At 42.8% G+C, this 15,032-nt stretch overlaps 1 protein-coding gene across 3 annotated transcripts in view; it reads right to left on the bottom strand.

Moving 5' to 3' along the window:
- The window catches only part of LGMN (legumain), a 28,463-nt gene extending 25,454 nt beyond the window's left edge, over positions 1-3,009 (bottom strand). For all 3 annotated transcript variants that reach the window (XM_082316972.1, XM_082316974.1, XM_082316973.1), the window contains exon 1: positions 2,886-3,009. The gene's annotated coding sequence lies outside the window, so the exon portion shown is untranslated. The remainder of the gene's footprint in view (positions 1-2,885) is intronic.
- Between the last annotated feature and the right edge of the window lie 12,023 nt (positions 3,010-15,032).

Here is a 15,032-nt window from a genome sequence, read left to right as displayed (position 1 = left end):
TAAAAGATTGTGTTCTGTTGAATGAGTTCCTGAGCTACTGTTGAGAAGAGAAAGTTTCCATCCCATGCTATGTTTTCAGGTCATATTCAAAGAGAAACCAGCTCGGCTGACCAGCTTACCACAGGTACATAAAAAGCCTTCTTCTGAAAGCAAGGAATCACAGATCTGTCACATGCAATCCTAAATGCACGCAGAGTGAGACTACATGCAAGAGTTGAAAATTCACTACAAGATCATTTGAGAGCTTTGGCTGACCCCCAAAGACTGCCTAGTCTTTCCGGTAGAAGAGTTAATTAACTTTGCTTTGGAGACCATGTCAGGAAAAAGGCACATCTCACAGACATAGTGGATTCAGCATCAGATCTACACATGCAGAACCACAGCATGTACACGCACAGGTAGGCTGCTGCGCAGTTTGCACAGTCCCTGGAAGCAGCATGGCCAGAACTGGGTGGCTCTTGCCAGAACAATTCATGCAGCTCTTCGAACCAATTTTTCTTGGCAGAGGTACCTTGACCACTTCCCATTACACGGCTAGCACACATCTCTGACTTGATGAGAGGGATGCTTAAGAAAGACCATGTCTGGAAGTGGCCAGCTCCTGCTAGAACAATTCTGGTCAACAGCCTGTTCCCCGAGTTCCCAACCTGCCTTTGGGAAAGCAGTCCACTAAGATCAAAGACCTTAGAACAACAGGATACCACCCTAAAGAAAGGGGTTTGAGTTGATCAAAGTATTTTCCACTAGTGTTCAGAGTGATATTGACACTGCAGTAGCTTAAACTCCAAATACCTCAAGCACAGCCTCTAAGAGCTGTATAAACAGAAACTATATAGCCATTTTCCCTTCATGTGAAATAAGTGAGTTAACAGTAATCTTGGGGAAAAAGAACAGCTTTAAGCTAATCAGCTCATCATTCCAGTTCTTCTCGGAAATCTGTATTTCTTTTCAGCTGCTCTTCTTATGACCACTAGCCTTTTAGTTTTCAGAATCAAGTCACAATTCCTTTTCCCACACAGTGCTTGTATATTGCCTGTCACTGTAATATTTAGATGCCGATTTCCACAAAACATGACTCATGATAGCCCTCCTCACAGGAAACTAATGTCTGCAGTTCTCTGTCAGCAACGTTCTGCATACATGTTGTGCCGGCTGCTACGTGAACTGAAGCACCTAAACCCGTGATTAAGCCCTTGCGGAATTAGTCTGATTTTCTTTATGCACTTGTATGGTAGAAAGAAAAAACGTCTTTATTACTGTAAACTCTGATAAGCTACATTTTGAAGGCGATTATGGTTTCTGTTGCAAAACAATTCTTCACAAAAAGTCTACTAATAACCATTTTATGAATCAGCTTAATTTGATTAGAACTTGTAGTAAAATAGTTTAGTATAGCTACTGAAGATATAGAAGTCACTTTTACTGTAAAACGAAGAATTTGTAATTATGTTAACTCAGAATGGTTTTAAACATTTTTAAAATGTTAAATAAAGGTATTTAACAGTTATTTTAAATAAAGTTCATTCTACTGTTTGCAGATTTGTCTTTCTCAGCAGCAGAGACATGGCACCATTTACCAGGGTAAAAAAGAAAACAAAGTCACTCCTTATGCTTCCAAGGACGGTGACAATCTAATACACCTCGTTTCAGGTTTTTTTTCCTACGCACTTCAAAAAGCCCAGATTCAAATTTGGCAGATCTTAAGACTTCAGTAAAACTGCTTCTGTTATTTACTTTCATATCTGTCTACAAATATAAAAAGCATCTGCAATCACATTCCAATGGTAGAAAAAACAGCTACTGCAACACTGCACGAATAACTCTAATTTATTACATTGCATGATTTGGGGGGGGGTGTTGGGGGTAGAGGAATAAGTCAGACGAGGGTAAGCATTTCTGCTCAACAAACATGGAAGTGTTTGGAGCATGGACAGAATGAAATTCTGGAGAAGTGATTACGCAAAAAGTCTGAAATTCCTGCACTCCGCATGTCTTTTATTATGTTTTATCTTAGCGTTTCAGATCTTCACTCCAATCCTTATTTTAACCCCCAAATACAGACACTCAACACAGCGTTGTCCCATCCTAATTAGGAACTAGTGGTGCGACTAACTCCGAGCAGACCTTCGTGTTATGGCAAGGTTGTCTACCAGCTATAAATAACTGTAGCCACAGTGCAGTACTTCTCGAGCATCATCAGCAATTTGCAGAAAACCCATAAATTCTCACTCCATCGTTTTCCCCCGGGAAAAATGCACCACCGGGGGCTAAGGCTGTGCTGCCGCTCCTGCCTCCCCCCAGCCCTCCCTCCTGCGCCAGCCCGGGGCAATGCCCCCCTGAACGAGCCGCTTTCACTCCTCTCCCCGGGGAAGCCCTTCCAGAAGGGCGAGCTCAAACACAGCTCCCGAGCCAGAGGGGGCACAACTGGCCCAAACCCGTTTTACCACGGGCATCACCGACGGCGGTCTGCAGCCTGCCCACGGCGCACCGGCCGGCCCACCCACCCCTGGCCCGGCGGCCCGCGGGGGGTTCTGCAAACCGGCCCGACCCGCGCCCCGCGTCCGCCCCAGCGCCGGCTAACGCCGGGCCCCGACAGCCCCCGACAGCCGGGGGGCGACGGGGCGCCGGGACGAGCGGCGGGGGCTCGGCAGCGCTCGGAGCCGCCGAGGAAAACCGGCGCCCCTCGGCCGCTCGCCTGGAGCCGGCGGGGCCCCTGGTCCCTAGCCCGGGCGGCTCTGTCGCCGGGGCGCGGAGCGGGCCGGCCCCCCCTCACGGCTCCCCTCACTCAGGCGTACCCCCGCCTCCTCCCCGCCGCCGGCCGTGACAGAACCCTCCCCGGTCCCGGTGCTCCCCGGGCGCCCAGCGCGGCCCCCGCCGGTCCTTACCGCGCTGCCTGCGGAGGTGTCGCCGCCGCGGCCGCTGTGATTGCGGCAAGCGCCGTGCGGGGTGAAGCGACCGCCGGCCGCGGCGGGCGGAGACTGGCCCCGGCCAATGGCGGCCGGGCGGAGGAGCGGCCGCCCGGCCGCACTACGTGCCCCAGCAAGCACGGCGCGCCCCGCGCCCCAAGGGCCGCGGGCCTTGCGCGCAAAGCACGGCGGGAGCTGTAGTCCGCCGGCTGCCCGGCGAGTGGCGTGGCCCCGGGTGCGGCCGGCGAGCCCGGCTGGGGCGGGGGCGGGCTGGAGGCCGCTGCGCGCCCACCGGGCCCGGCCGTGGCCTTCGGGCGCGTTGTGCGTCGGGCACGGAGCGGCCGGCGCCGGCTGTGCTTTCCCGTTGGCACCGTCCTGCTGTTTCGGGGCAGGATGGAGGCAGGAGGCCCAGAACAGAAAGGTGGAGGACTGTGTCCAAGGGTAGTTCATGACATGACGGAAGAAAACCAGGCCCCCGCGTCGTCCTTGCGCCTGTCAGCCAAGCTGGCCAGCGGCGTGCTGGCCGCTCCCGGCAGGCGCTGCCTGCCCGCGCCCGCCGCCGGCTGCCGGCCGCGCCGGAGCGGCTCAGGCGCGGTGCGGACATCTGCACGCACCGGTGGAGAGGTGCTGAGGGGGCGCGGTTACCTACTGCAAAAAAGCCCGAGAAACACTGCTGGAAAGTCGTCTCCATTTTTAATGAGAGAAGGAAGTAGAGGCACACGCTCTTTGCCTAATAAACCCCACAGACAGGAGCGCACCAGCTTCCCCCTTGCATGCTGACAGTCCGTTAAAATAAAACAAGCAAGTTTGCATTTTGTTACCAACCAACTACGCTTTTGAATGTCTGCAGAAAGTCATAGTTTTGCTCTGAGTTTGCCGTTTGCGTTATTTGCACTGTCTCAGCTTTGCTTATGACCATAAATGCAAAAGGTCATTACGGGTTAATCATCAGTACTTTTCTGGAAGTTGGAGTCCTCAGTAACCTGGCATGCCTGCTGACACAGTCAAGCTGCTAAAATTCGGGCTGGTCCAGAGATGACGTTTTTGAACTGACAAAGACCATCATACTGATTACCCAACAGGAAAAAACAAGCCCTAAACCTTCCTTTCCCCTGAATTTGATTTGAGCTTACTAGCCACATGGGTTATGCTTATGTTTTGAATATTATCCTCCAGCCCTAAAAGTTATCTGGTAACAGTTAAAAGCATCACTTGACCCGTCATCCAAGTCCAAAGGTGGTTTTTATATTGTTTGTCACAGCTGGGCTACATGAGGTAAGTACACCTTGTGTCAGCTGTCACTTCTAAAAGGTCTAATAATAATACTATTGCCAAATAACCTGTCTAGAAATTCTACATTCATTAAACATCAGCAGGATGTTCCTCATTGTGAAAAATAATAGATGGGAAGACCCCTACAGGAATCCTGCATCTGAGTTAAAGGTATCAGACAGGTACTAAAGACACTCAAGTAAGGTTCAGATTTTTACTACTGAATGCGATTACTTCTTTGATGGTGTTAGAAAGTTAGCAAACCTTCCTGAATCGGGTGGGAAGTTTGTGTAAAGGAAAGATATGAATGGCGTTGCTGGGTATGTGAGCTGAAGTAAGCAGGGAGATTGCTAAGATGCAGTTGTGGGGAGTCTCAAACAGATGTGGCTAGATCTCCTGCAGCAGGAATCCAGCGTGATCCTTGCAGCCACTGCTACCATGGAAGAGAAGAAATGGAAGAAATAATGCTCTGCCAATCACACAAACACACATTTTATGGCTGTGTAAACAAACATAAATTTTTTTAAAAAGAGAAAAGCACGTAAGTAGGCAAAAACATGATGCATTTATGAAACGTTTTGCTCCTTGCTCTGACAGCGCTAAAAAGCAAAAGTAGCCGTCACCCATGCTTCATAACAGAACTCCGACTCTTTTGAATGCAGCTCCACCACCCCGCCAAAACCACGTGCTACAAATGAGAACTAAGACACCAGCAAACTCTGAAAGTGTTGACCAAATGAGAACAAAAAAAAACCCCAAATGTGAAACTTAAGAACTGCAGACAAGGTGGGTTCTTTCTTAATAGTGAGATTTTACCAACCAAGGATAGGAAGTCCTACAGACCGCAAGGCTGCTGTACAGTAAGTGTAGGTAGTTCAGCTCTTACTCTGTTTTGCTAAGAGTGCTCTGAGAGGATTCTTACTCCTACCTCCAACGTTCCTGACACTGAGCTGGCTTAAAGGGCTGGCATGGTAGTAGTAGTTCTGGTAAAGCACAGGTTTCCCCAAAAGAGGTTTTCCAGATTTCTGGCAGAACTCTGGAGATGTTTTAACACAGCTATTTATGGTACCATGCCACTAACCCTACAGCTGACAAAATTTGGACTGAAAAGTCATTGGCTTTGCTTTTAATCTGCCAGGAGAGATATTTATAAAAATGTACAGGAAGCCATTCTGGACTGCACATACATTTCTCCTTTAACAGCACCTGAATAGATCAAGATTTTTTTTTCTTTTTAATGAGTCAAGGACATTTTTAGCTGGGAGCAAATGGACTGGAATCATGAATTGAGTTCACTTAGGGCATGTACCAGGGAAGAAGATGCAGAGGTTATACACTGGTGTGGTAAGTGAATGCGAATCAGGTGACTATTAGATTAAAAATCAGCTAATGAACCACAACACTTCTGTAAGACTTTATAAATTCTGTAGGGAATTTTTTTAAAGAATGTTTTCTACTTGGAAAAATTGTCACCAAACGTTATTGAACATTTTCAAAGGGAAAGACAGTATGAATCCATAAACATGTCTTACATGGACGAATCTGGAAAATAAAAGAGAGAAAAGGATTTTATTCATTGAAAGTGGATTTTTAAATTATTTGATTCAGTAACAATGTCTAAGAATGCAGGGGGCCAAGACCACACTAGTTGTGTTGGATCCAGAGCTGATTAATACACTGTTACTGTGATACCCAGATGCTTACTCAGCCACTCAACTACAGGTTTGCTCATGCAGTTACTTGTTTCAGGACATTTTAGGCTTTAAAGTGCTTTGCCATATAAATCCCTTTGTATGTTTGCATAATATTTACCAAGACGATGCCTTGACTAGGGGAGATAAAAGGCAATCTCTTCTCTTCCATCTCCTCTTTAATGCTTGAAAGGATTTTCCTGAGCTGCTCCGTACCCAGGCAGCACGGTCAGCTGCCCCCAGCCCCAACATGGCAACTAACTGCTTCTACAAGATCATCAAGTTCTATTAAACGTGGGATTCTTAATCCAAATTTAAATGATTGCTTAACATTAGTCCTAGATTGCAGATATTAATGTAATTTTAAGCTTCCCTGACTTATTTTAAACACTTTAAGGAATACTTATTCTTTGTAGTTGCATTAACTTGGTAACTATGAGCAAATAGTTAAAAACCAAATAAGAAATTTCTGAAAAAAAAAAAGCTAGTATGTAAGATAAAGAGTAGGAGAGATTCATGGTTAACAAAACAATGTGCTGAGCCTGGTCTTTCAAAGTCTTCACCAGCAATGAGAGTAGGTTTGTCAGACTAGTAATGATACCTGACTAGCTGCCCTGCAAAGGCAAACATCAGACATGGTTATCCCACGTATTTGAAAAGAGGGAAGATTTAGTTCTCATTTTAGCAAAACTAATAGATTAACAAGGAGGTGACCTTAGCTATCAAATGATTCAAGGAAAAAAGATGTTCATCTTTATTTTGAGAGGAAAATCAGAAGACATTTACATGAAGTGACCTTAATTCTGAAAGAAAAAGAGTTAATGGCAGGCATATCATCATGGAGATATAAACTGAGATTAAGCAAGTCTGGGAGCCAGAGGGATTCAGAGGTTTAGTTCACTTCCATCACTACGGGAATATATGCATGTACATTTTGAGAGGGAGTGAGGGAAAACCTTATCCCTACAGTTTCATGCATGCTTTCTTCAACTGTTCTGACAGATTTAACTACATTTGACAGTGTTCAAGATAGTGGGTTCCTATATTTTTCTTTGAAATAGGTGGGCAAGTAGAATGGAAAGGGTTGAGACCAGAGAAGAACAGTGAACACGACGATCCTTTTTAGAGGGAGGGAGAGGAAGGCGAGAGGAGCGAGAGCAAATGATCAGTTTGTTCCTTTTATATATATTTTTAGAGAGAAAAATCTATATGTATGTATTTTGATACAGAGTATCTATATACTATACATATATTTGTATATACATTAATTTTATTCATTAGCATAAACGCTCCAATTTGGGGGAAAGATTTGCAGAGAAAGAGAGCCTCACTACATGCTGAGCTCCTCCGCACTTAGTGGTGCCTAGTTAAGTTTTGTGTGTATCACATCAGTAAATAACCGAATGAACGGTAGTGCAGAAAAGAACAATTAGAGCTTGCAGAAAGATCACTTATGAGAAAAGACTGAAAGACCTGGGGCAGTTCTGTATAGACAAGCAAAGATCCAGCAGAGACTCTCTAACATGCCACATAACAGATTGCTGCAAAAGGAAGGTAAAAATATTTTCATGTCTCCAGAAAACAGAACAAGAAGTAATATTCTTAAAATGCAACAGGTACCTGCAGATCAGAGTGTGGAAAATATTTTCCAATGATAAAGTACTAAAGCACTGGCCTAGGAATGGTCCTTAGAACTGAAGCCTGCAAACATGGCCATACAAACACAGTTTCTTCCAAGACTAAGAGCTCTGCCAGGGAAGGAGGAGCTGAGGTTTACCCTATGAGATTTTCTGTCCATTTCTGTTCCAAAAACCAAATAAATAAGCAAGAGTATGAAAGCACGCCAGGAGAAGGAGGTCACTGATTTCTGCATAATTGCAAAAGAAGCATGCACAGCGCTGACACTCAACGGAAGAGTAAAGGTGACTGAAACGCACCTGGTAACTTTCTTTATGGTGGAAGTATAAATTTGGTGCAAAGAATTTGGGGCGTATACTTCTACCCTGGTCTGTGTCGAAAGCAGGGGAATAGGAACACATATAGACACGTACGGTGAAGAAGACAGAGCTTGGGGACATCCTAATCTAGGATCTGTCTGCACATAACAGTTTTATATTTGTCTCTGGGAAAGTCTGAATAAGTACGCCAGAAAGTTTAAGTGAAAGACAGTCTGGTCACTACGTACACATACGGAACAGCATCAGCCTCAAACCGAGAAATGCTTCCTTGAACGTACACTTGCACGGAGAGCTGAGAAAAGGCTCATCAGAAAAGCTACATGCACTCCGTTCAGGGTTCAATTTTTATCCTACAGAAAACATGGAAATGACTCCTATCCCCTTGTGCATCTTTTGTGTAGATGACACCTTTGTAGCCAAGTGCTAAGTGAGCTGTATAGAAAAAACAAGGGTTTGGAGTAGAATAAAGTAGGTGTGAGGTGATAGCCTCAAATATCCGTATGATCAGGAAATTCAAGGAAAGGACAATGTGTACTAGAGAAAACAAGCAGGGAGGAGGGAAAAGGGTAAGAAGTCCAAAGGTTAAAAGACTACAAACACGTCCCCGCAGACAGTGGCTTCCAAATAACCTGTGTGACTATGCAGTTGGGAACGTATTTAAAAAATTGTGGAATAAGGTAATGGCCAGCAGTAGGCTTAATGATGTTATTTATTGCAAATTTAGTTTATCAACATTTTTATACCTATAAAATATCCACTGAAAACTGTGAAAACAAATGCCAATTATGAAGTGTGTACACCCAGAATAGGATTCTCTGAACGTGACTTCTGTTGTCTTCTTTCTTCATCTCAGGCAATCGTGGGAATCCTCATATCTGACTGACATACTTCGTAAACCTCACTGCATGCATCCCGTTGATAATGATGTTTTTCCTGCACACAATTAATGTCTAAATATGTGATATGTTTGCAGTATCATTGCGTATATCTGCACTCAGATTCCAAACAGTCAAATTACCCGTTGCCACAGTCGGGAAGAGTGCTCTGTTCTCTCTCTGTTGGTTAAAATACACTTCCCTCCATATTAGATTCAGGCTTGCCCAGTCAATCTACACATTTACAGCTCCAGGATTCATCCATGGAATTCACAGTTAAGCCAGGAAATTGCCAAACTGGCCCCATGAAGACCTTCCACCCAGCACTCACATCACCAGCTCCCCTTGCCTTTTGTGCCAGCAGCCTGTTGCATTTTATGTCAGGCTCGTATCTGTTACCCTCCTTTTCAAAACTTCTCATAGCCTGTACGGGCCATTGCAGCCGAGAGTGGTTAGGAAGACTTCAGGCAGTTATATTGCACTGGAGTTGCTGAGTTTTCACCCGCAGGAGTGAGGGCGTGTATGCAGAAGATAACAGTTTCTTAGTAAAAAACTCCTCCTAGAGACATGCTGCATGCAAATTAGGTGCCTTCAGGATAGATAAGACCTTTAAAACTTGTCTTCCACAGTTCTACTGCCAAAAAGGGAAAACATGTATCTTTACTGAGAGAAGGAAAAAGGAGAAACATCTTCAATATCAAATTAGTAATTGCGAGAGGAGCCAGATATAATACATTTCATGTTAAAACAGAGCTCTTTTAAAAGTCCCCCCCAAACTCCCATCAGTTTGTTTTCCATGCTAGCTGTTTATGGAAGATTTGCTTTCTAATAATTTTCAGTTTAAAAAACATTCAGCCATATTGAGGAAAACAAAAGGTGTGTGTTCAGGCAAAAGGAAGCAGAATTGTGCCTCTGTTTACAAATTCTCTAGCTGAGATGCTCTTGTACCTGTATGCTTTGAAAAATTCTGTCAATCATTAAAGAAATTAAAAGAAAAAAATCTTCGAAGGCCTTTTAAATGCAAAGACACCACCTCTGGCTCTGGAAGTCCTTGAGTCAAAATCCCAAGGAGAATATAGCTGCAAAGTACCTCCTGCCCTGTTTTTATACCTTCCCTCATCACCTGCAGCTGGCCACTGAGCTGGTCAGAGAGGGATTTGTGCTTTGACTGACACAGCTGCACTAATATAACCAAGAGGAATTATGATGTTCAAATCATGGCCATGACTTTTTACTGTATTTGTGGGAGGCCAGTCATGCCTGGACAAGTTACATACCTTCAAAACCCAGAAGTATGTTGAAGGCTGGTGATTAACATTCTCTGAAAAGTTCATTAGCACTGAGCATGATCCGTCCCCAATGTTTGTGCATTTTGACCAGACAAAATCTGCTTTTCTCTGTTCAGGCGTGGAAAAGGGCTTCCTCTTCAGTTCCTCCTCGCTGTACCTCAGTTCCCTATCTGGAACCTGAAGATAGTAACACCACTTGCCTCAGAGGCTGTGGGTGTGCGAACCGCGTATCATGGGCTAATGTGACAGCTTGAATGAACGTGGGCTTGCTTGGGGGTGTACGTGAGGTCCTGCAAGGCAGCTAAAGGAAGAGGTTAGGTACCTTAATTTACCATGGAGTGCATGTGGGGACATGGGCAGATAGCGTAGAGCTGTAATTTTTCACCTTAGCTTTTCCTTCAGTAACCAATTTCTCTGCCCATACTCAGTCATGCGAAGTCATAGACAACAGTCATACAAACTTATGGGGCAAGTTCATACCATTTTATTCAGTGATGCATTTAAGAGATGAATGGGCATGAGGCCAGATGCTGAATATTGAGAATGAAATAAAAGTTTAAATGACAACTCATCCAGTGATCATCACATTATTTTGCAATCCTTGATATTTGGTATATTTTCAATATACTGCATGAAGCAAAGACTTTAGTCCAGATATGTAACTGTGTAATAATATATCATGACACGTATGCAAAAGAAGGATGAATTAAGATCACATGACAAAATTTTTTGTTGCTATATTTTGCAATTTTTATGTTCTTCAGCACATTTTTAGTATAGAAAACAACTGCCAGAGCCCTATTTCAATATACTTAGAAAAGAGAATAATTAACTTTCTAAGTACAAGTCGTGTGACTGCGTATCTGCTTTGCCTCTGCTACCTAACAATTTCCCTTCATGAACAAAGAAAACCCTGGGAATCTGCTCAAAGTGGACAATGGTAATATTTGAAAAGAAATAATTTTGTCAACTGTAAAAACTGCCTCTTTTTAAATTAAAAAATAAAAACTAAAGCCCCAATTGTTTTCTTGCTATGAATTTTGAGGAAGTGATTTAATCTTGCTGTGATATAGTTATTGGGCAGATATTTTCTAGCTTTGTTATTTAAATCTCCTTACAATGAGAGCTATAATAGGAAAAATTAATGTGTGCAAACTCTTCGTAAAAATTACTTCTACTTTGAATATGAATAGGCATCTAAAGGTTTTGTACAGAGAGTCTGATTTTTCATCTACAGCTAGATATGAATCTCTTACTTTTCATGCTTGCAGACAGAGAAGTGCAGCCAGAACCTTTCAAACTATGCAGCAGCCTGTGTAGCATATCACATCAGGGCCTGGACTCTGGGGAGGGCACTTGTAAACTGAAAAGGCACCTGTAGAGGTTTCAGTGGTAATTAATGATGCGGTATGCCCCTTGTGACAGAATTGTTCTCACCACTCAGCCTAGCAGTCACAGGATGCCTGGAAGCAGCTGTCGATACAGCAGACATGAGAGACGTTATAAATAGGTAAGTGAAACAGGCAGCAAGATCTCTTTCCTTCTTCTTTCTTCCCTGCCACCCTGCAAGTCCTTGCAACCTGAGAACATCAATTATTAGAATAAAAATACAGACCTCAAAGAAGCACCGAGGAAAGAGATACCACTACTCTAGATTTCTCTGTATTATTCAGGGCTTAAAACACTACACTTTCTGCTTATTTTTTTTTTTTCTAATTTTGTAAATGGAAACATTTTTGGAGACTTATCAGGAATTGTGAAAATGTAAATGGAACAAACTTTAATGGTGTTGATGTAAACTTTATGTCTTCTTGAAGATCAGGCAATTGCAAAGATTACTCACCATACTGAGAGATACTAAACATGGGTGAAAATTGTAGTGGAGTTACTACATTTTATCAGCGCACTCAGAGGGAATAAATGTGTTTTCCAGGTTACACATAGAGCATGATTGCTTTTATGGAATGATTCTATAAACCAACAATTCAATATAAAATCTATACAGGACTTAGAGGGTTGGGTTACTGCCACTCCCACCCAGTCCCTTTATCAATATGGGATCCCAGCTTTTAAGATTTTGCATTAACAAGGAAAGAGGGTTGCCATGGAATTTACTTCAAGGTAAATAACTATGTCATCTGCAAGAAACAGTAATTCTCGGGCTGTGGGCAGTTCATACGTGGTCCCAGGAGTCTGCCTATGTAATACTGAATAAAAGACACTTCTTTCCAACCATTTATTCATCTAAACTAGATTACATCTGTAAGACAATCCAGTCAAACAAGCACCATGCAATGGCTGTAGAGTGGAATAGGACGTGTTAAAATGTGTGTTGAATTCCACTTGCTGGTTATATATCTCTACTATGGGTATGTTTCCTAAAAACTAACTCTAACTAATGCAGAGAAAAGCTTGTTAGATGCAGTGATGCAATTGGGTATTTTCTGGATTGAAATATAGTTTGTCTGTATCCTCTCTGTAACAACCAGAGATAATCTAGGGCATTGGCTTTGGCCCTTCTTGGTTTTTTCCAACATTGGGAATAGATCTGTTCATGTCACTTCGGTCTTCAGTGATCTAATACTTCAACAAACATTCACAGTCACACGTGAATTTTCCACTGAGGGCATTTGTGATGTGTTTTGAAGACCAAATAAGTGGACTAAAACTAGAATTAATTTGTAATTAAAACAATCTCTTAAAAAACCTCCTCTTCCTTATTGGTTTACATGAAAATTAATTGTGCCATTGCCTGTTGAAATCTGAATAGATGGTACTATAACACTTAAAAACAATCCTGCCACATACCACAAATGCCTTTAGCTCTAGGATGTTATGATTAACTTGAGTGGTCTAGATAAGCTTCCCCATCCCACACTGGTGGCATTGGTTGTTGGGGTTTTAAATATTGCATGAAGAGAAGATAGTCTACATTTTTTAGACTTCTGTGAGGTCCTGAACTCTTTTTTTCTTAGTGTCTGAGAAGGTTTTTTAATTGAAATTATGATTATGTGCAGCTGAGTCATATGATATAGAAGTTGAAGGTTGTGAATTCATTTGGTTTATTATTTCCAATGTGTTGCTTCATCTGTCACGAGGCAGGATGCATTTTCTATTAACCTATGCCAGTACTAGCGTCGTGAGTATGGTCTGAATAGGCAGCAGGGCTGATGTCTCCTCCTTGGGTTTAAGTCCTAATGAGGCCCAATGATAATTGATAATTCATATCTGTAGACAAACATTTTGGAGCCTTTGTCCTACACAGGACCTGTCCATTATCTTCCCAAACCTTGTGGGTTCCCCACAGGAAGAGGATTACCATGATAAGACATAAGGAAACTTCTGTAAACTAGAGGAGGCTACTTGAAAACAACATTCAGCGTACCTGTGAACTTAACCAGAGAATACTTGTAAGGTGTGATCTGACAAGATGACATCTAGAGCTCTGGGGAAATGTGGATGTAGGCTACCAACCATGCATTCAGCATTATAATCAGAAACTCAGGAGGAGAACAGGTCCTCAACAGAGGAGGATCTGAAATGGCAGGAGCCGTAAGTGTTGTCTTCATTCACATTCTTGCTGGTACCTCAGGCATGAATAGAAGTTCAGTTGCAATATGCTTGTATAGAAGATTGTTTGAGGAAACAAATAAGGGGGGAGGGTGGGAGAAAGAACATCAGCAGCAAAAAACCCTAACCTAATATTACACTTTAACAGCTATCCTTACTAAGAATAAGCATTTACAGAAGAGAGGTAACAGCCATAAAGCTTGAAAGAGTTCAAGTAGTGCAGGTTTGGGACACTGAGTCACAGATGATGAGAGGGAAAGAAGTTACAGTCACAAGTATGGGGACATCCACAGTGCGTGAGTCCCTCTAAACAATGCTCGCCAAGCGTCTTCACTCAAACACCCCATCTGAGAGAGAGTCTAAATAGTAGAATGTACATGGACAAGAATGTGAGAGGCATCTTGAGCTCTCACATATAAATCTGACATCAACCAAAAGGTTTTGACTTGAAACAGTGACTGAAAATTACTGAAAATATACTGTCTCTAAGTCAGAGTAGACTTACTTGTTAAGAGTAAGTAAATGTGAAGTTCATTTTGTCAAGGGAATTTGCCCTATTATACATTTGCTTTTAGGACTGGAACAATTGTGAAAGGAGATCCATTCTTATTCTTTTGCATGTGACATGAGCCATATTCCTGAAACTCTCTCTTCCAACCTTTGCCTTAGCTGACCTGTCAGATAACTGAGGTCGCGAGATAGCCTTCCACAAAAAGTTTCAGTTTTCTTCTTTGCTCACCATCATGTGCTTAATATGCAAAATAGATGTCTGGGGCTCCACTTCCCCTTTCAGCTAATGAGTACAGTAATATCGAGACAGATGAAACAACATCACAGGAGGAGGGTTGTTTTCTTCTTACCCTACTCTAAAAAACTGTTCTGAAATTAGCTAAAAGTTATGTGGTGTGTACTTCAACCCCCTCCATCCCACAAAGCCATAGTAAAAGTCTCCTGTTTACCTGTCGGACAAGCCAGAATCCTTCCTTCCTCCTGAATGTTCCTTTTATATAATTAATGATAATAAATATTCATAAGTATCACTCACTGTTGGAGCAGTATTTTATTCCTTGTAGGATGTTAGTAGTTTTCACTTAACAAAACCAATTTTTAAAGTCTTTTTTTTTCTTCTTTGGGTGGAGGCAAAACTTGCCCAATAGTGCACATCTATCCAAAAAAAGTGCTGAGAAGGTTCTTTATGCTAAGCCCCTTGGTTTCAGTGTGCGTAAGTGTCCTTTTTTTGTCATGCAAACCTCTAAATCATAGGGCTTTGAAGAAGGAAATGGGCCACTTGGTCATCAGGAAATGGCCTCAGAAAATCCTGAGAGTTTACACGGAAGGAAAGCCCAGACTGAAAAAATCTGGGTTTTAGAGCTTAGATTATTTCTTTACTAGTCTCAGGATATTCTCTTACAAAGGAGTCCCTAAGGATATGGAAAGCCCCTGTGTTAACCTCAACTAATGTCTCTTCTAA

Source organism: Platalea leucorodia (assembly GCF_965183815.1).
Source record: "Platalea leucorodia genome assembly, chromosome: 7".
Classification (NCBI taxonomy): domain Eukaryota; kingdom Metazoa; phylum Chordata; class Aves; order Pelecaniformes; family Threskiornithidae; genus Platalea; species Platalea leucorodia.
The sequence above is the reverse complement of the archived record's forward strand: the minus strand, read 5'-3'. Positions and strand labels throughout refer to the sequence as shown.